The sequence below is a fragment of the Elaeis guineensis genome, chromosome 8, assembly GCF_000442705.2.
Source record: "Elaeis guineensis isolate ETL-2024a chromosome 8, EG11, whole genome shotgun sequence".
NCBI classification, from domain to species: domain Eukaryota; kingdom Viridiplantae; phylum Streptophyta; class Magnoliopsida; order Arecales; family Arecaceae; genus Elaeis; species Elaeis guineensis.
In genome coordinates this window covers 28,916,721-28,940,174 of record NC_026000.2, presented here as the reverse complement: position 1 = coordinate 28,940,174, position 23,454 = coordinate 28,916,721, and the positions used below count along the sequence as shown (strand labels likewise).

The following is a 23,454-nucleotide window of genomic DNA, read 5'->3' as shown; positions in this document are numbered from 1 at the left end:
CATTACATATTATTGACGACACACATCAAGTGAGGCAGACCAGGGCACAAGTGATCTTTGGTTGAGCATGTGTTAATCCCTTTGCCCATTCCAGCCTGGCCTATGTGTGATCTGACATGTTCAACCCAATCTTGGACCTAGGGCTTGAATGTTGATGCATTAGATTTGTTTCTTAGTCCCAAAATTTGGCTCCAAGAATTTGGGATTCATTTTCCACCTTAGGAATCAATTGGCAAATGTTGCTCCAAGAATTGATTTTGATGATCACAAACCATTTGAGGGAACTACTAATGAGTTTCTTGTCTATGAGAATGTTTTAGTGATGTTTCAGATAGTCCAAAATATTGAGTTTGAAAAGCTCCATCAAGTGTGCCAAAGTTGATGTTTCTGCAAGTTGAAGGCCTTTTGGAAGTGTCAAATTGATTTAAATTATTTAAGAGTATTTAGGAGTATTCTGGTAAGTTTCGAACTTAAATGTATGAAAAATCGAGTTGGAACAAAATAGGGCACCCAACTGGGTCATCCCTTTCATTGGGTAGCCGCACGCTCTGTTTTTGGCTTGTGGCATGCAGTGGACGACCCATGAGATTCTGAGACCAAAACAGAGATCTGTTTTTCAGACTGACCAAATGAGACGACCCATGGACTTCCAGTCGCAATGAGACGACCCATGGGACATCCCATTCTGGCGAACCTCGTAACGACTAGTTTTCAGCCATTTTTGATGCATTTAATGACGATTAAAACTCTCCAACGGCTCTTAACCGACACTAAGACACTCTCAAGTCCAAATGAAGGCTATAAATGCTCTTTAGAGATGAAAAATCAACCAAGATTCATGCATTCAAGCTCACATTCGTGAAGTGAAAGAAATCTCTAAAAAGAGAGGAAAGAAGCATTCAATCAGCTCACCAACCACTCTCCAGCTGCATTCAAGTATGCCAATCAATTGACATGTTCAGCAAAAGCTTCTTCTCCTTAAGTATTATATTTTTATTGCATTTATTGTGCTCATTTAAGGAGCTGTTGTGCTAAAATTTCTGTACACTATTCACTTGCTATTGTATTTTGGATTTTAAGTTTTGGGAGTTCCAAAACTCGATAGGTTGATCCGAACCTAAAATCGGAGTGTGTGTGGGTTGGCTTGTACCGAAAAATAAGTGTTCTTACTTGGATAGCAAGGTCGGGTTATCCGACGTTTGTATCTTGAAATCTTTTAGTGGATTGAATTCCCAAATAGGGACTTGGAGAGTGGATGTAGGGCAAGGTTGCACCGAACCACTATAAATCTCTTATGTTTGTTGTGCTTGCATCTCTTTATTCATTCATTGTGCTTTATATTGCTTACTTGTCATTTGTGGTTGATTTCATTTTCTTAGCTAATCAATTCACTCCACTCAACAAGTATAGCACATTATTTGAGTGCACTAATCACAAAAATTTTAAAAAGATCCAATTCACCCCCCTCTTGGGCTCCATATCTGGCAACAAGTGGTATCAGAGCCGTGCTCTAGTCCTTGCTTGATTTAACCATCAAGAGCCAAAGATCTATGACAGTCCAATTTAGCACATCTCTAGTCGAGGGGCAATCACAAACCTGACATTCACTTTTCAATAGGTCCAACTACACCTATTGAAAAGCTCGGATGAGAATTTTTATCCAAACACTTGACTATGATATTGGAGTATCATAGTAAATGGATCCCACACACCCACTAAATTAATTGATGGTGTCTCTTCCTAAGTCGGAAGGTGAATGGGATGAATTTGACAAGAAAATGGCTCAGCTCAATGCTAAAGCCATGAATGTCTTATATTGTGCCTTAGATGCAAATGAATTCAACGTATTTCTACTTGCAATTCAGCTAAAAAAATTTAGATAGGTTAGAAGTTACACATGAAGGCACAAACAAGTAAAAGAGTCTAAAATTAATATGCTTGTGCACAACTATGAATTATTTAAAATAAACCTGAAGAATCTATAACACAAATATTTACTCAGTTTTACTGACATCATAAACGGTCTAAAAAGTCTTGAAAGTGTTATTCTAATAGTGATCTTGTGAGAAAAATGCTTAGGTCTCTATCAAGATCGTGGGAGGCAAAGTCATAGCGATTCAAGAAGCCAAAGACTTAAACACTCTACCTTTGGAGGAGCTACTTGGATCCTCATGACCCATGAGCTGACCATGAAGCAACATTCTGAAGAAGAGACCAGAAGAAAGAAGACAATTGCTCTCAAAACAACAGTGCAAGAAGAAGAAGATTCAGAAAAATCAAAAACAGTGAAGAAGACGAGGACCTAGCATTAATCACCAGAAAATTCAGATGTTTTATGAGAAAAGAAGACAAGGACCAAGAGAAGACCACCAGTAAGGGGAGCCAAGTAAAAAAAAAAAAGAGCAGCCGTCATCTGTTATGAATGCAAAAAGCCGGCCACTTTAGATCGGACTGTCCCAGCTCAAGAAAGGTCAGAAAAGTTCAAAAAGAAAAAGATAATGATGGCTACGTGGAGCGACAGTGATGACTCCACCACAGATGAAGAATCCCATGAAGAAGCCAACTGTGCCTTATGGCACATGAAAATGAGGTAACCCTGAAACTCAAAATAAATTTTCTTATGATGAACTGCAAAAGCTTTTCATGAACTTTTGAATGATCTAAAAAAATTAGGATTGAAAAATAAAAATTTGAAATTAAAAAACAAGCATTAGCTAAAGAAAAGAAGAAGTAGACAGCAAAAATAAAGAATTAGAAATAAAGTATCAAACTCTATTGAAAGAAAAAGATGAAATTTCAACTTAAACAAAACTCTTGTAAAGAAAAATCAGGATCTAAAGGAAAAGTAACCAAATTGAAATCAATAGTTGATAGATTACTTAAGTCAAATAAATTCAAATGATATGACAGTCAAAGAGCTGTATATGATAAAGTCGGACTTGACTATAATATCTTAGAAAAAAAAATTTTGAAAAATATTTTTGTTAATGCATCCATAAACAAATTACCAAGTATTACTTGTTTTAAATGTGACAAAGTAGGACATAAAGCTTATACATGCTTATCAAACAAATTTACTGATACAAATGTTAAGAAAATATGGTTTCAAAAGGAACCATTGTGACTAACCTCAAAGGATCCAAGTTAGCTTGGGTACCTAAAGTTAAAACTTGACTTTATGTGTGCAGATGTGTCTTGCATCCCAAGCAATAAAAGGAAGTGGTATCTTGATAGTGGTGCTCAAGAACATGACGGTGATGAATCTCAATTCATCACATTGGAAGCTAAAAATGGAGGATGGTCACCTTTGGAGATAATGGCAAAGGAAGATCATCGGCATTGGTAACATTGGTATCACTCCTCCACTTGTATTGAAAATATGTTACTTGTAGATGGTCTCAAGCATAATCTTTTAAGATTAGTCAATTATGTGATAAAGGTTATAAATAGTTTTTGAATCATCTATGTGCATTGTAACTAATCTTTTTGATGATAGCACTAGATTCATTGGGCATAGCATGTAATATTTACATGGTTGATTTGGATAATCTTTCATGCAAAACATGCAATGTCTTGTGCATGAATGCTAAAATCAATGAAACTAGTTGGCTTTGGCACCGTAGGCTTGCACATATTAGTATCACACACTATTAAAATTATAAAAAAGATTTGATTTTTGATTTGCCAAAAATAAGTTTTGACAAAGATAAAATTTGTGATGCATGTCAATTAGGTAAACAAACAAGAGTTTCTTTTAAATCTAAAAATATTGTTTCAATTCTAAACCTTTAGAACTTTTACATATGGATTTATTTGTCCTACAAGGACAACTAGTCTAGGAGGTAAAAGATATGTTTTGTAATTATTGATGACTTTTTGTGTTTCACTTGGATCTTATTTTTAGCATCTAAAGATGAAGATTTTTCAGTATTTTTAAGTTTTGTCGAAAGATTTCAAATGAAAAAGATTTACCAATTGTTTCAATTCGTAGTGACCATGGCACTGAATTTGAAAAAAAAATTTTAAAAAATTTTGATGAAAAAGGTATAGATCATAATTTTTCAGCACCTAGAACACCACAACAAAATATAGTAGAGAGAAAAAATAGATCTTGAAGAAATGGCCGTACCATGCTATGTGAGAGCAAGCTCCCAAAGTATTTTTGGACAGAAGTAATCAACACAGCATGTTACATCTTAAACTGTGCTTTAATAAGACTAATTTTAAAGAAAATACCTTATAATTATGAAAAGATAGAAAACCTAACATAGGATATTTTCATATTTTTGGTTGCTGCTGTTTTTTTTAAATAATGCAAAGATAGCTTAGGTAAATTTGATGCTAAATCTGATGAAGCTATCTTTCTTGACTATTCACTTCTAGCAAAGCTTTTAGAGTATTTAATAAAAGAACACTAGTAGTGGAAGAGTCAATTCATGTAGTTTTTGATGAAGCTAATGATCTTCTATCAAGAAAAGAGAGGGTGCTGATGATGAGGTATATAGAAGAAGGAATGAAAGAGCTCACCATCAATGACTCAAATGAGCGAAACAAAGAACAGTTGGAAGAAAAATATGAGGATGAGAGTATCAATGATCAAATCATTCAAGAACAACCTCAAGATACAAGTAATCTTCCAAAGAATGGAGGTATGTCCATAATCACCCAAAGAACTAATCATTGGTGATCCAGACAAGGGTAAGAACTCGATCCTCTCTTAAGATGTATGTAATTATGTAGCTTTTGTTTCACACCTAGAATCTAAAAAATAGAAGAAGCTGAACAGACCATAACTGGATAATTGCTATGCAAGAAGAGTTAAATCAGTTTGAAAAAAATAATGTATGGACTCTTGTTGCTAGACCTAAAAATCATCCAATAATCGAACAAAATGATATATAGGAATAAATTAGATAAGATGGTAATGTAATCAGAAATAAAGCAAGATTAGTTGCTAAAGGATATAATCAACAGGAAGAATTGATTTTGATGAAATATTTGCACCTGTTGCTAGACTAGAAGCCATAAGAATGCTGCTTGTTTATGCATGTTTCATGAATTTTAAATTGTTTCAAATGATATTAAAAGTCTTTTCTAAATGATTATATTGCTGAAAAAGTATATGTAAAGTAACCCTCAGGCTTTGAAAATCATAAATATCCAGATCATGTATTTAAGTTAAACAAAGCATTGTATGGTTTAAAACAAGCCCCTAGGCTTGGTATGAAAGATTAAGTAAATTCTTACTAGAAAATGATTTTTCAAGAGAAAAAGTAGATACAACTCTTTTTATAAAAAAAAAGATGAAGAAATTCTAGTTATACAAATATATGTTGATGATATTATATTTGATCTACTAATGAAGCTTGTGTCGAAGAATTTGCCAAGCTCATGCAGGAGAGTTCGAGATGAGCATGATGGGAGAACTCACTTTCTTCTCGACTCCAGATCAAGCAAATGAAGGGATCTCCATCATCCAAAGTAAGTACACAAGAGAATTATTAAAGAAATTTGAGATGGAGAGCTCCAAAATCTAAGTACTCCTATGACCCTTCCTGTAAATTAGATAAGGATGAACATGTAAGATTGTTGATTCAAAGCTTTATAGAGGCATGATAGGTTTCTTGTTATATCTTACTGTCAGTAAACCCAATATAATGTTCAGTATTGTATGTGTACTAGATTTCAGTCAAACCTTAAGGAATCTCACTTAAATGCTGTTAAAAAATTTTAAATACTTAAAAAGAACACAAAATCTAGACTTTGATTTTCTAAGCAATCTTCTATTGATTTAATAGATTACTCATGATGCAGATTTTGCTGGATGTAGATTAGATAGAAAAAGTACTAGTGAAACTTGTCAATTTCTAGAGTCAACTTAATCTCTTGATTTAGCAAGAAGCAAAATTCGATGGCATTGTCTACGACCGAGCGAGTATATTGCAGCCGGAAGTTGCTGTGCTCAAATCTTGTGGATTAAGCAACAGCTCATAGATTTTGAAATTGAACTTAAAAATATTCTCATAAGATGTGATAATACTAGTGCCATTAATTTGATCAAAAATCAATCCAACACTCTAGATCAAAACATATTGAAATTAGACATCACTTTATAAGAGAACATGTTCAAAATAATGATATAGCTCTTGAATACATAAATACTGAAAAGCAATTAGCTGATATTTTCATCAAAGCATTAAATAAAAATAGATTTTATGAAATTAGAAGGGAATTGGACATCTTAGATCCTTCCGCTTGATCTCTCATCATAATTTCACTCAAAATTATCCAAAATCTCTTGACTTCATCATCTTAATTTTGGAAGGCATCTTTTTTTTTAGATTATTTCAATCAATTAAAATATCTATTATTCGATATGATCTCAATTTTTTTCATTGAAATTCTTCATCAAAAATCATACCAAAATTTACCTGAACTCTACATGATCATCTCAAGTCGATACAAGTCCTTTCAAATTTTTTCTTTTGATTTTTTCTCATTTTTGAATTATTTTCTCATCACTGAATTTTTTCTGGATGGGATGACCCATGGGACGTCCCAATTGATCGGTAAGTGGATTTTGTTGGCCGACCCGTTTAATTTTCTCACTTAAAATCTAAGTGGGGTGACTCAATTACTATGCTTCTTCCTCCTCTTCTCATCCCAAATCAAAACCTTCTCCAAGCTCTCCACCGCCATAATCTCCTAAATCCATCTCCTTAACCGCCCAAAAATCTTTGATTTCTACCTCAAATCTAGGGTAAACACATCCTCTCGGCATATCTTGATCAAAACCCTCTCCTTCTTGCTCTCCATCAGAACCTTAAGCCCTAATCTCTGAAATCCGAAACAATCACCTCAAAATCCCTTCTCTTCATTTCCATCTATCTTTCACCCTTCTCTACTCTCTTAGTCGGTTCTCTTGCTCTCATTGGGACAATGGCCCCCAAGATGCGGCTGCCACAAAGAAGGAAGTCTGTGAGGCTATTGGAAGCTGAAGAAAGAAGAAGAGGACTGCTCAAGTTTCTGTTCAAGCCTCTTCTCCATAACCCCAAGTAAGATCCCTCTTTCTGCAAGAAAGGTTGCCTTGGAAAGAAATGTTGACTTTCGGTTCTTAAGAAGTGATGGATTTACAATTGGTGAAAAATTAATCAAACAAAGGTGGAGATTTTTCTGTAGTCCATCTGAGCCTGTATATATTGACTGGTTAAGGAGTTTTATTCAAATCTAGTATTCATTGATGGGGTTCTAAGATCAATAGTAAAGGGTGTTCAAATTATCCTAAATGCTCCTAGGTTGGGTAGACTTCTTCAAATGCCCTGTGAAGGAAGTTGCCTCGATGAGCTTCCAAGAAAAGAGATCGGGCTCAGGACCATTTTAGGAAGAGAGGATGTGGAGCGTTCATGAAAATTGAGGCTAAGATTTGAGTATGGAGATGAGATTGCTCCACCACATGATTTTCAAGATCTTTCCCAGAGGGGAAGATATGATTTGATGACTGATCGAGACATCTGTTTGATGCATCATGTAGTCTCTGAGTCTCCACTAAATTGTCATTCCTGATAATTGATGCCATGAGGGAGGCCTTGAATAGATCCAAGGCTCCCTTGCCTTATGGAATGGCTCTAACAGTGATATTTAGGGAGTCTGGTGTGAGCTTTGAGGAGAGTTTTTGCAGATTATTGAACACTGACACCTACAACGATCACTCCCTTCGACGTATGGATTTTATCAGAGTGGATGGTCGTTGGATCAAGGACCGGAGCTGCAGTGGAGGAGGAGCGTGCTGAGGGGGAGGGTCCCTCATCACCACCTGAGCCCAGACAGAGCCCTGATGTTCACTTTGTATCGAAGCTGAGGTAGGACCCTCAGTCAGTGCACCCCATCTACGAGCCGTGCCGTGCCATCATCACTTAGATTGGGGAGGAGGATGAGATGGGATTGTTAGCTGAGCGAGTAGCAGGCATTCTCTCCATCCAGCAGCAGCAGTTCCAGGAGTAGATCCTTCAGCAGCTTCAGCAGTTTCAACAGTATCAGCAGCAGATCTCCAGCAGATGCAGCAGCAGTATCACCCACCTCAATCGAGTTCTTTTTCTGCCTCTTCTTCAGATCTCTCAATCGTGCCACACATTTTTCCTTGGTACAGCTATTGTCTGACCAGAGCTCCAGATTGGAAAGTGTAGAGAGCTCTATGCTCAGGTTTAATGACAGGATCTTGATATTGAGAGGGAGATCAGACTGATACTGGATTCACTATCAGCAGGAGCGAGCACATCGAGCAGCTCTTCATCTCAGTTAGCTGATCTAGCTCGAGAAATTGAGAGACTCCATAGCCTGCTTCGATCGACACTTGAGCTGATCCGGATTGATATCAGAGACTCGAGGATTTTTTTCTTCTGATCTTGAGGGCTCAGAGTTTCAGTGAGAGGGGTCTTGTCTCAGCTAGATGCCATTAGGACTCAGCTCCAGTCCAGACCCTCCGTATCCAGTGAGCCCACTTTTGTCCAGCCTATCGCATTCCGTCCCCGACATCTTCCACTTGGACCAGACCACCCAGTCGAGGCCGAGGCTAATTCTGTTTCAGTTGTTTTGATCTTGAGCTCGATGCCCATGCTTCCTGATCTGATCATTTTGTATTAGCAGTTTTAGGTTACATACTACTTAGTTGTTGTATTTTGTTTTATAGTTGAATGTATGAGAGCCCTATGCTCATAGATATATATTATGACTTGATCATTGTAATGAATGAATGTACTTGACTCTTGTAATCTCTTATTTTGTTGCAATTAATGTATCAGTTATCTATTATCATCACTTTGTATGGCCAACTTATGTTTATATGTGAATGAATGAATGTCTATTACATTTAAAATTACTCTGATACCTGATGTACCACATAGCTCATTAAAAATCTTACTCTCTCTAGTCATTTTTGATGATGTCAAAAAAGGGGAGAAGGTAGTCTATCTTGAATTTTTTTGCGAATTTTCTTGAATTTTGCTTTGATAGTCCATTTTTTGCTCTGATACATCTATCTTTACTTCACTTTGACATTTTTGCAAAATGCTCTGATATATCTATTTTTGATTCTTGCTCTGATACTTTCATCTTTGCTTGATATCAAAATATTCTGATACATCTATTTTTGATTTTAAAATACTCTGATACATCTAGTTTTGATTCTTGCTCTGATACTTTCATCTTTGCTTTGATACCAAAATAAGGAAGAGAGAAAGAAAGATTCTTTTTATATACATATTGCTTGATACTAAAAACAAGAAGAAAAAAAATTTTATGAACCATTTTTGCTTTGATAACAAATATAAGAAAAATTTTTACAACTTGACACTTTTTATATAAAAAAGGAGAGAATTTTTTTAAAATGATCAAAATGGTTACTTTCATCTTTTTCATATAAGGAGAAAATTTTGCTGATTAGAAATAATTTTTGAAAAACCTAATACCTTCACAAACAATTTTCAGCAAAATGATTTAAAACATTACAACTTGCTGAAAATATATATCTCATGATATTCTATGCTTAATCTTTGCATGTTCCTACAAGTGCTTCACAAACTCAATCCCTTGAGCTTTATGATTTTTTTTATGAACACTCAAATATTTTGTCATCATCAAAAAGGAGAGATTGTTGCTCCAAGAATTGATTTTGATGATCACAAACCATTTGAGGGGACTACTAATGAGTTTCTTGTCTTTGGAAAATGTTTTAGTGATGTTTCAGATAGTCCAAAATATTAAGTTTGAAAAGCTCCATCAATGTGTCAAAGTTGGTGTTTCTGCAAGTTGAAGCCATTTTTGAAGTCTTTTGGAAGTGTCAAATTGATTTAAATTCATTTAAGAGCATTTGGTAGTATTCTGGTAAGTTTCAATCTTAAATGTATGAAAAACTGAGTTGGAACAAAATGGACGATCCAACTGGGTCATCTCCTTTCATTGGGTAGCCGGCATGCTCTATTTTTGGACTTGTGGCATGCAGTGGGACGACCCCTGAGATCCTGAGACCAAACAGAGTCTGTTTTTCAGACTGGCCAAATGAGGTGACCCATGAGACTTTCCAGTCGCAGTGGGAGTCCCATTCTGGGCGAACCTGTAATGACTAGTTTTCAACCATTTTTGATACATTTAATGTGCATTAAACACTCTTCAACGACTCTTAACCGATACTAAGACACTCTCAAGTCCAAATGAAGGCTATAAATGCTTTTTAGAGATGGAAAATCAACAAATTCATGCATTCAAGCGCACATTCGTGAAAGTGAAAGAAATCCAAAAAGAGAGAAAGAAGCATTCAATCAGCTCACCAACCACTCTTCAGCTGCATTCAATGTGCCAATCAATTGAGAGTGTTCACAAAGACTTCTTCTCCTTAAGTATTGTATGTCTATTGCATTTATTGTGCTCATTTAAGAGGTTGTTGTGCGAAATTCCTGTACACTATTCACTTGCTATTGTATTTTGGATTTTGAATTTTGGGGGTTCCAAAACTCAGATAGGTTGATCCGAACCTGAAATCGGAGTATGTGTGGGTTGGCTTATATCCAAAAATAAGTGTTCTTGCTTGGATAGCAAGGATCGGGGTTATCTGACATGTTGTATCTTGAAATCTTTTAGTGGATTGAATTCCAAGTAGGACTTGAGAGTGGATGTAGGTGCAAGATTGGCACCGAACCACTATAAATTTTTGTGTTTCTTGTACTTGCATCTCTTTATTCATTCATTGTGCTTTATACTTGCTTACTTATCATTTGTGGTTGATTTCATTTTCTTAGCTAATCAATTCACTCCACTCAATAAGTATAGCACATTATTGAGTGCACTAATCACAAAAATTTTAAAAAGATCCAATTCACCCCCCTCTTGGGCTCCATATCTGGACAACAGCAAAGCTGGCAAACAATAAATGTTAACACAGCTTTAGCTCTTAAATTACTAATAGTAGAAGAGAACTGATGAATCAGGCCTATAAGTGAATTAAAAAGAATACAATTAGTATTTCATAAAGACATGTATACAAAGTTGGAGAAATTATTTATTGATGCCCATGAAAGATAAATAATAAGAAAATAGGTCAAAAAATACTGCAAGTAATAACACAATCTCTTGCCAACTGCTTCTATGATGGCTGCTGGCAAATATTGGTTAACAAATTTGATTTTTTGGGCCAAAGACCAAGCCAACCCTTTATGAAGGATCAAGTGAATCCACATGGATGCTTGCCTTAAAGGGGGAAGTACGTTCAAGCTACCATAGGCAATCCTCATAATTAAGCCATTTAATTAACAGCAAAGTTCACCTTTAAAATTTATGCCCAGCTAATTTCAATACACACCACTACCTACACATTTTGAAGCCTGTAAAGGATAAGTAAGAACATCCACAACACAGTTCCAATGAAAACAATGCAGCCCTGGCTGTTACAAGAGCAATGGCCATTATAAAGCATTATATTGTGGCCATACTGGGAGCAAAATCCAGTAGATGGTCAAGTCTGACATATCATCCACTATATAGAATGCGAAAGCCTCAAATTCCAGCCAAGCAAGGCTGGATTCTGAAGTCTTCTGCATTATACATCTAGTTTTGCAAAGTTCCCACTGATCATCCTCTCTCCACAAGTCCAGCTTATTTCTTCCTCCTCTACCTCTCAAGGGAATCATGAAAATCCATAAAATCATCTAACAAGCATCTCAAGTCCTTTCACTTTCAGCTTGTGTGTTGACATAGTATCAGATTATTGAAGCATACAGGTCAAGAAAAAGGAAGACTTTATTCCTTGATGTAACTAGTTTCCGTTGATTTGAGTTTTAGCTACTAAAAAAGAAAAAAAAGCCCTTTGAGGAGATATATTTCTTATTTAATTTGAAGCTAATAGCAAAGTACAGAAATCATGCATGTGGAATCCAAATCTGAGACCAATTTCACCGTAACCTCCCACAATTTTTTAAAAAAACTAAAATAAGTGAACAAAGATCCACCTCATGGAGAAATCAAACCATCCAAATTGTTCTCCACATGCATCACATCCCAATGCTATCGTGGTCATCCATGCTTCTCACATGCATTGGGCATGCCCATATAGAGTTACTCTTTAATCAAATAGACAACCACATCTAAGAATGTAATAAATGGTTGCTTCCAGAATTTCTGAATATCAACAACAGATCATCATGCAACCATGGCTGCTTTTAGAGTTCGGGACAAACTGCAACATATGCTTGCACCACAGAATGACTAAATAACATATTGGTATCACAAGATGCAGAGTAATAATATATAATGATCATAAAATATCCCACAAAAAAAAAAAAAAATCTCAAGCATTATCAAACTATTTTCAGGTCACATAAACTACTTGATGATTCCTAATGGTGGAATTGTCAAATTGTTCCTGTAACACATTACATGAAAAGAAATAGAAACTAACAGCTGACATTGTCTAATACATGTTGACCACAGATTAAGAATAAACTTAGTATGTATACTCCACAAGTTCTTGTCAGAACAGTAAATTAAAAAAGTGAAAACATACCATTTGAAGATCACGACTCCCAGAAGTACTCTCCACAAGATGGGGGCGAGCACGAACATCATAAATGATAGGCCTCTCAAACCAGGGGATCATCAAATGGGTTCCCTCAGGATAAACCTGCATACAAGCTATATGTTAGGTCATGAAGGTTCCATACTGATATGTAGAATGCAAATACATAAATATGGTTCTAAAGATGGACAGCTGGAAAGTATACTATAATTTCCTTACTTATTGATAAATCTTGATACTGTTCAAGTTAGATACAATCCAAACAATTCTCCCTTCGCGCGCACACACACACATATACACACACATACATACACACACACACACATAGGTATATATACGTATATGTATGTATGTATGTATCTATACATCTACATATATACATATATACCTACAAATACGTATATATATACATATATACGTATATATGTATATATATATATACACACCACATACATAGAAACATAGATACATATACATACATACATACATACACACATACACACACACACACACATACATACATACATACATACATACATACATATATATACACACAACACATATATGTATATGTATATGTATGTACACACACACGTGTGTATGTGTGCGTGTGTGTGTGTGTATTTTTAGATATATGTGTGTGTGCATATATATACATGTATGTATGTATGTATATGTAGATGTATATATCAAGTATGTGTGTATGTATACACATGCGTGCATGCAAAACTTAAAAAGAAAGAGTTATCATCTCCCTAAAATGTATGCTATTATCCCCAATCTCATCTATTTGTGTGCTTCTCCCCTTTTTTCCTCATAATCCCAAATCCCGCATCAACGATTTTAAAGTCATATGACAACCAAATGGCAGGTTTAGTTTTGCACTTAATTCCACTTTTCAACTATTTAGAAAAGTTTATTTATTTCTCCTCACTACTTCATATTACTGGAATATCCATTTGTGGCACACATGCAGGGTATTAGCACATGTAAAATTTAGAAGAATGAGGAAGAAAAGAACGGATCAGTGATCGTAAAAATCAACATGTTAAAATTTTAAAGAAGGAAAGGAGACGGGCTTAAAGAGATTTGACTCTATTTTCTATCAAAGCTTGATACGATAGGCCCCAAACAATCACCAACAAAAGAGATGAGCATCACATCAGACAAGGCCTAAGGAAACCATTAGCACCATAATAGTATCTATTTGCAAGATCAATGCAACTATATTGCCTATGATTACCTATGGGCCCTCATCCCTAGTGCTACCTAGAACTCTTTTTTTCATGCTTTTCGGAGTGTTAACACTCTATCACTCGGCCACAACATGACATGAAATGACAATTAGCTCTTCAAAACATGGTTCACAATCTTGGCACCGGACCCGTGTTGGCACCATCTTGGTATAGTATCCGTACACCTGCTAAGGGGGGTTGGCTCAACATACCAATACTCGGATGCCTATTGTACTACATACTGATTTGGTATTGGTATGCAAGATAAGCTTGGTATGCATTGGTATGGCATACCATGCTTAAAGTTAGCTAAACTTACATCATTCTCAAGTGCAGTACTTAACAAAAGATATAACAAAAGATATCAAGTGCCTTCTTAAGATACATATCATTACACATTTACTGACAATAATTCATAATACCATAAATACAGATACAAAGATCCCTCGTAAGTTACGCATTTGATAAAATACCCACACCTTTCACAATATAGTATAATGTATGTTCATTACAATTACCACTATGAGCTAGTCAGCTTACATATATAAGTGTCTTGGAGTCCCTTTTTTTTTTTTGATGTACCACTTGGAATTCCTAGGTAATTGGCATCCATGCCAAGCGACCCAGGATTGCTTGCCTTCACACCATGTGAGATAGATAATTTTCATTGTGCCCTTCAAGATCAAACTAGAAAACACATGAAAACAAGGATGAGATTATAGACAGTTTACAAGAAAATTCTGTCCAACCAAGAACAGATTCACCAGCCTTTGTCATTACCCTAACTAAAGGTGGCACCATCCATGTCTCCATTCAAAAGATTCTGATTAAAGTTAGGATAGCAAAAAGACAGCTTTTACCTGAAAAATTTAGGCCTCAAATCCTTCCTAAAGGACACTCCATAGAACCTTATTGCTGGAATTTTCATAACTAAAAGCTATCCACAAACAATACAAGTAACACTTTCAAATTTACTTTTAGCAACAGTTCTAACATAGAAAAGATGTATTAAAGTCAATTCACCAAGCAAGGACTAGGTACCAAATATCATGAGAAATATCACACGTCATGCAGATCCATGTTATAGTATAGCTTTAAGAGGGGAGATCAGATGATAATACCAACTCTCCAATCCACTCATAATTCACCACCCTTGTTTTATTCCCCTCCTCATAAATTTCTTTGAGATGCAAGATATAAAGATAATTATTTATGCTTGCTGCCATTTGAGACCAACAACTGACAATTCCTTCTGCATATACCAATGGTCGGTATCTCTGATTCCACATACCTTGTTTTGCATCAAAGGTGATTCATAATCCACATTAGTGAAAATATGAGCTAATCAGGGAAAGAATAGGGGGAAATAAACTTCACTTCCCATAAAAACTATGCGCATCCAACATCTCAATATGGTAAATATTTTTTCCATTAATATATTTGCTTCAAAAGATATATTTACCACTTTTAATCATTACCACAAGTATCATCTTCAAATCTTAGATCTAAGTACACGCCTTTTGCATTTTAGAAATGACATCAAAATTGTAAAATTTCAAGCAAAATTTAACCACATATAAATATAATTTTAGCTTCCTGTGATACACTGGATCCTTGGTATCTAGAAGATCAAGATTTTGTCGATTCATTGCTTAATATTCATCATGGATCAGTTTGATGCCTGATGCTTTTATTCTTTTCGACACATAATAAAGTTCACATTATTAACTTCAGATAAATATTTATTAGAGGTGACTATACTAAATATCATCCAAATTTCACATATTATTATGGATTCCCACAATGCTCAAGAAAACAAAATGGACTCTTGATTCAGCAGTTCAACTTCCAAGAAGCTTCATACGGCCACACATATACACCCCGTCACTCCCTAGAATTACTGTAGGTTCCACCCATTTCACCCTTCCACGGTTAAAGGGAATTGCACATAACACTTGAAAAGAATAACCAATCTATTGCTTGCATGCTGCACGGTAAAACACAGTGACGGTCCTCTAGGCCCCCCAACAAAGGGTTCTTCTAGTAAACTAAACTACAAAACTTAGTAGTTAATGCAGCAAAAGCACATTCAGCCCCCGTACTTTAACTGGACACCAAAAACTTACAACACGAATCCGAAAAATTATTTGGGAGTCAAAAACCGAGCACGTGATGTAAGACACAAAACAATCCGATAACAACAGATCAATTATGCCATTATACAGTTTATATTTAATGAAACAATTATACAAAAGGAAATGGAAAACAAGAACATTTGAAAGAGCCAAAAAAGATAGAGGAGGAAATAACAGATATAGCATAAACAAACTTCTTCAAGCATTAAATAGTCATAAACTACCAAAGAAACCAAATATATGTGGAAAAAACTGGTAACCAATAATCACCAAAGATTAGTAAATTTGGACTAAAAAAGAGAAAATCCCATATCTCTTTTCCAATCTAATTGTCACACCTTTTCCTTGATGCCTTGGATGCGATTGAAGACGATGGCCCGGTGGCCACCCTCGACGTTGTAGAGGCTATTGAGAGCGCCGTAGACGGCGGCGCCGCCGAAGAGCACGACCTTCAGCAGCGTCCCCGCCCCCGAGCCGGGAGTCGGCACCTTAACGTTCTTAAAGTTCATCTCTACCTCTGTCTCTCTCTCTTTCCCTCCTTTCCTCCTCAAAACCCCTAAACCCTATAGAGTAAAGAGAACAAAACCAGCCACAGTTCGTACCAAAATGGAGGTCGAAATCTCTCCGAACAGAAGGAAAAGGAAGACGAATTCTTACCGGGTGGTGAGGCGATCTCGCAATGGAGGACTTTGGTCCTCTCTCGAGGTGTCTTCTATTCTAGGGTTTTCTGGGGGGTTTGAACGGGAGATGGCACCTCTCTGGCCCTCTTTTCCCCTCCGTCCTCTTATGCTTTCCCTCCAGGCGACGACCGGTCTCGGGGAAGGGAGGGGAGGGTTGTGATGACTCGTGGGCATCTGATTCAATGACGGATGAAAAATATGTTTGATTGGACGGTCAGGATGTGCTAATGCATGAAACACTTACGGTAGGAAGATGGCCCTCACAGGACGTGGTGTTATTACACTGGTACATAATAGAAGCAGACAACTGACTTTGAGATTCGTGTAGGGAATGATTACTCTTGAAGTCTAACATCCATGCCGAGTCCACTGGGGAGCTTAATGGTTTAATCCACGTCTCATGACAAGCAGGGGGATTAGCAGTCCCTGGCCTAGTGAGGATTTTGCTTAGCGGCATCCATCGGTGCATGCCACGTGGATCATGGAGTCGGCCCTTGTAGTCTTTGCAAGACAATGATGGCTGAGGCTGAATAACAGAGCTCTTTTCTAAAATAATATAAAAAAAAAAATTTAAATATTAAAATAATTTAAAACGAAATTTATTTATCAAACTAATATAAAAGAGAAAAACGTCATTTTGAATGACATTTTTTCCCCTTCCACGTCACCCCCTTTTCCACGATGGCATCGTCTCCCAAAAAAAAAAAAGAAGAAACGGCAATTGGAATGGCGTCTTTAAAAACGCCATTTTGAACGCCATTCAAAATGACGTTTACAAATTTTTCCACAAAAAAAAAAAGAAAAAATCATGAAATAATGAAAAAATTGGTTTTTTAAAATTTAAAATTAATAAATAAACTAAAATTGTAATTTTGATCGAAATTTAAAATATAAAGATTTGAATTTGTAATTTATTAAAAAAATTAATTTAGATTTTTTATTTAAAATATTTTTTAAAAGATGTCAAAAAAAATCTTAAGAAATAAAAAAAAATCATCATAGAAAATAAAAAAAAGAGAAAGAAATTTGAAAGAAATAAAAATTTAAAATTTAATTGAAAAACATCATTCGAAATACTTGTCCTAATTTTTTTTTTAAAAAAAAATTTAAATAATCAAAAAAAAGAATTATAATTTAAAATTTAAAAGAAATAAAATTTTAGAGATTAATTGAAATAAAAATATTATTTCAAATTACTTTGTCAAATTAAAATTAATTTATTTTAAAAAGATTCAAAAAAATTTAAAAAATAGGCTAAAAAATTTTTATAAAAACATAAAGAATTGAAAAAAAATAGAAATTATAATTGTAATTGAAGAACAAAGTTTATAATTTTTAATTTTAAGAAATAAGAATTATAATTTTAATTAAAATTAAAAATTACTTTTTAAATAACTAAATTAATTGAAATATAAATTTTTTAGAAATATTTTAAATAAAAGAAAAAAAATACGTAATAGAATATCAAAAAGATAAAAATGGAAGAAAACTAAAATTAAAATTTAAAATTATAAAAATTATAAATTAGATTAGAAAAAATATATCATAAAAGAATAAAATTAAATTAAATTAAATACAATTGAACTTTAGAAAAAATAAATATTTTTTTAAGTAAAGGAAAGGAATACGTAATAGAATGCTAAAAAGATAAAAATGAAAGAAAACTGAAATTATAATTTCAAATGATAAAATTTTTAAAATAAAATTTAAAAAAATATCATAAAAAAATAATAAAATAATAATAAAATAGAAATTATAATTATAAATTTTAAAAAAATTTAATTTAAATTTAAATTAAAAATTATCATTTAAATTATTATTTTTATTATTTAATTAAATTTATTTATTAAAAGATTACAAATAGATAAGTAAAGAAATTTAAAAAAAAAAAAAAAAAAAAAGAGAAAACGCCATTCTCTCCCCTCCCCAAACCCCTTTTTCCCCTCCTTCTCCCTTCTCCCTTCTCCTTCTCCCTTCTCGATCTTCTCCTTCTTCCTTTACAAATTTAAGTAAAGGAAAAGAATACGTAATATATCATAAAAATGGAAGAAAACTAAAATTATATTTTTAAATTATAAAAATTATAAATTAAATTAAAAAAATATATCATAAAAAAGTAAATAAAAGAGAAAAAATGGTAATAAAATAGAAATTATAATTTAAAATAAAAAATTAACTTTAATTTAAATTAAAAATTATCATTCAAATTACTATCCTCATTAAAAAATTTAATAAATTAAAAAAAAATAATTAAACAAATTATGAAAAAAATTTAAAAAAATTTAAAAAAAAAAGAAAAAGAATACAAAAATGCCGAAGAGAACGGCGTTTTCTCCTTTCCCCCCTTCTTCTCTCCTTCTCCCTCTTCTCCTTTCTCCCTCTTCTCCCTTCTCCGGCGTCTCTCCGACAGCACGGCGGTGAGCTGCCTCCTCTCTCTCCCTCTTCCTCTCTCCCTCTTTTTAAAAAATTTAAAAAATAAAAATTATCAGAAAGAAAGCCAAGGGGTCGACTCACAGAGTGTGGCAGCCAAAAATTTTGCGTGCCGTTAAACTCTTTTAGCCATGAGTCGATTCATGGGGTCGACTAAAAAATATAAATCTATTTTTCTTACAAAATACGCTTCCAAAAATATTGAAATTGCCTCTAATAGATTACACATCTTTTGTTCTTGCTTTTGAGACTTCAGAATCATATCTGATAAAATTATGATTTTTTTTCTGAAATACAATAAATCTTTGTAACCATCAAAATCAATTCAAAGAGCAACATTTGATATATTATTATTTACGTTATAATTTTTATAGTCCTTTCAGCATAACGTTTTCTCTCCTAATGTTCTGAGACACGTTCGAGTATGTGTATCCATATGAACCAATCATAATATCCAATCATTTAAAATTAAATAATATAAAATAAAATCAATATTTAATATTATTCAATAGAATAAAAATGTCAAACGTACAAAAAAAAATAGTACAACAAAAATGTAAAAATACTAAATACAAATACAACAAAGACTAAGTCCCACAAGGACGTCGCGGCGCCCGTGGTCGCTTGGACCTTCTCAGGAAGGTCCTCGCCGGCTGCTCCTGCTGTGATGGCTCCTCTCCTATATCAGTGGAGGAGATCTGCTGATCATGCTGCTCAGGAATAACTGATGCTGTCGGATCATCTACGGACTGAGAGACCCGTTCAACTCTCTCATCTGGATACACGGATGGACCTGAAAAAAAAGTATCATACTCATGTGGCCAACTGGTACCCGGTGATGGCATCTGGGGGATGTAGGAAGAAGAAGACGCTGCCATCTGTGGATGAAAAGGCGGTGGCATCTGTGCAGCATCAAATGATGACATATGCGGAATATGCGGTGATGGCATATGTGAAGCATATGGTGACAGCGTATAACTCATATCTGGTGCCCGAACTGCTCCATACTAAGGCGCACAGGTATGTGGATCAACACCAATCGCCACCAATGTTCCGGAACCTGTTCTCTCCATCTCCCGCAGTATCTGAATCCGCTCATCCTCATCAGTCGTAGATAAAGCACGACGAGCGTCCAACACGAGATCCGACATAGAATCAGTCTATAAAATAAAAATAGAATAGTTAGTATAAAATAATCAGTATAGTGTACAATATAAAACAAAAATATAACACAAATAACATGAAGTAATTTTCGTAATCTTACCAAAAGACGTACAGTAGAACTCTCGCCCTCGTATCCAGAAACTGCATACTGAGACTGTCCAATGACTCGCACCGTAATGCTAAAAAACCAAGCCATGTAGTCATCAGTATATGAACGGCCTCTCAAAATAGGATCATCATGAACAATGTGATCTCGACGTGCATCCCAAATATCGATGTACTGTGCATGTCTGATACGCCAGTCGATACGAGCTCTCCCTCGTCGATCAATACGATGAAGTCCCTGGCTAGTATCAAACTGCTCTGGGATGCCCTGAGTCTGACCAAACTGCCGCAGGACACGATCGGGAAGATGCCACTCTACCACATCAAAACAAATAAGTGGCACCCTAGCAGTCCATATGTCGTGTCCAACTGTACACATCTGCGGCAGTATAGCCAATATCCCATCTGTATATGGCTCCCACAAAAACTGATATAATATAGTTAAAATAAAAAAATTAATAAAAAATTATAATAGATTATGAATACTGTAAATTGATATTTGTAAAAAATTTAAAATTTACCCGTCTAGATGTATCAACTAATGTATCCAACTGGCACCTATAAACCCGTGCCACTCTTGTCGATACGTGATGAACGTTGAATGCAACGTTCCATCTGTTTCACAATGTACTAATATTAAATAAATTTAAAATAATAAAATTTAAATAAAAAAAATAATATTTCGATACCTGTATCCTAATGGTCCGTCTAGTCTGAATGGAACATCAGGATCCTGCTGCTCTGATGGCATCTCGAGCAACTGTCGTCGTAATGGACTGATAGTCGGCATACGCTCCCATACCCAAATCTGCAAATTTTAAAAATTAAATAAATGATATATCCAATATAAAATATAATTAAATATTAAAAATAAAAAATTTTAATTCACATACCTGTAATAATACAAGATAACCGCCAATCTCGCTCTGATCAGCATAGGAACCCCGACACATAGCTCGGTATAGACAAGCTAGTACTGCACTGCCCTAACTGAGTCGACGAGCGAAGTCTAAATCCTCTAATAATGGCAAAAACATTAACTTCATCTTATTCGATGAAGTATCAGGTAACAGGACACCACCTAACAATCGCAGTACCTGATCCTGTTCCCTACAAATACCACAGTGGTTCTTATTTCTTATTTGCCAAAAATAAATTTTCGAAGCTTTCAATTTCTTCCGCTGCTTGAAGTTGAAGTATGTTGAAATATCCTAGGACAGCGACGACGATCATGACCCTGTTCCCTACAAATACCACAGTGGTTCTTATTTCTTATTTGCCTATCATCCATCTCATTTCGCAGTCTCGTTGACTTTGGTCTACCTTTCTACTTCGGTCTCAAACGATGATGATCAGGTATACATTTGAACATATGTGTATGCATCCAATAATCTTCATGTGGTAGTGGATTGAAATTACCGCTCCAAGCATTCATATATGCTGTAATTGTATATGCATCATCCACAAAATCACTAAAATGTACCGCAATTTCTTGACACACAGCTAAAACATGTGAACATGGATATTTGTACGTGCTCCACTTTTCACAAGAACATTTTCTTTCAGCTAATGTAACAGTATGAGAATTTTCTCCACCTCGTAATCCTCCGCTTATTCTTCTCGTAAGCACTTCATATATACCTCTTTGAAGGTTGAATGCTGTTACTCGGTGCTGGTTAGCCTTAACTTGATCTTCAGCAATTTTAATTGCAACATGAGGAGTAAAAAGATTATTTGGATTCTCGTCTACATATTTCAAGGCTTGGGCATGCCTCGTATTGAAATATTTGACAAGACGATAAAATATCAGTTGAACACAAGCTGTAATTGGCACATTTCTAGCTCCTCGTAAAACACTATTAAAAATCTCCGACAAATTTGTAGTTAAAACACCATAGCGTAGGCCATCATCATGTGCTAATGTCCACTTCTCCTTTTCTATCTCGGACAACCAGCTCCAAGCTTCTTCATTCACTGTTCTAATCCTACCCATGATAAAATTGAATTTACGAACTTGATGAGCACTTCCTGCTTGCCATACTGCTCTTTTCAGCTGCATATTTTTAAAATGAGTGTTGAAATTACTGCAGATATGTCTTAAACAGTATCGATGATAGGCACGTGGTGGACTCCATCCAATAGACTCATCTGCGATGGCATTTAATATACCTGAATGCCTGTCAGAAATTAAGCATATTCTATTTCTATCTTTAACGATATGTGTTCTGAGCTGGAAAAGAAACCAACTCCAACTTGCAGTCGTTTCCTCATCGACAATTGCATATGCTAATGGAAATATCCCATTCTCTGCATCAATGCCTGTTGCAATTAACATCTTACCTTTAAATTTACCATACAAGTGCGTGCCATCAATGCTAATTACAGGACGGCAGTGCATAAAACCCTGAATAGATGGTTCGAAAGCCCAAAAAATATAATTTAAAACACGAGCATTGGAATTCACAGCTTGAAAAAAATTCCATGAAACAACTGTACCAGGATTTGCATATTGAAGTGCAGCCATATAATAAGGTAATTTAGCATAAGATGGCTCCCATTCTCCATAAATATCAACCAATGCCTTATGCTTTCCACACCATGCTTTCCTGTATGATACTGTATATTGAAATTGATCATTAACGGCTGCCACAATAGCTTCAACTTTAACACCGGGATCTTTCTCAACAATATGTCGGACTAATGTGCTAATCATCTTTCCACTGACATGTTTGTGGTCTCGACTCAATCCCGTAAACAAACAAGTGTGAGGACCCTCATATTTTGTGATTTGAAAATATCCATGTTTTTTTCAACAATGCAGCACGAAGCCTCCATTTACAATGCTGAACATTATCTGATGATGCACATCGTACGGACCATAATTTCGAATGCGACTGAACTACATTGTATGTCTGATGCTTCATAATGTGATAAAGATCAACAGCTCTCCTTACATCATCTTTACTCTCAAACATTAAACCTTTAGAAAATTCAGTCATCGAAGAGTCCCAAAATTGATTGTCAGAATTCAATCTTCGACCAGCACTAACACAACCACCATCATCTAAATTTATATCATTAAAATATTATGGAGGTTCATGCAAACGAGATTGAGATTCTTCCATATTAATATTAGCTTGAAC

The 23,454-nt window shown here is 35.0% G+C and overlaps 1 pseudogene; it reads right to left on the bottom strand.

The window, feature by feature from the left end:
* LOC105049854 (prohibitin-1, mitochondrial-like) overlaps positions 1–16,738 on the bottom strand; it is a 28,549-nt pseudogene extending 11,811 nt beyond the window's left edge.
* Positions 16,739–23,454: the final 6,716 nt, after the last annotated feature.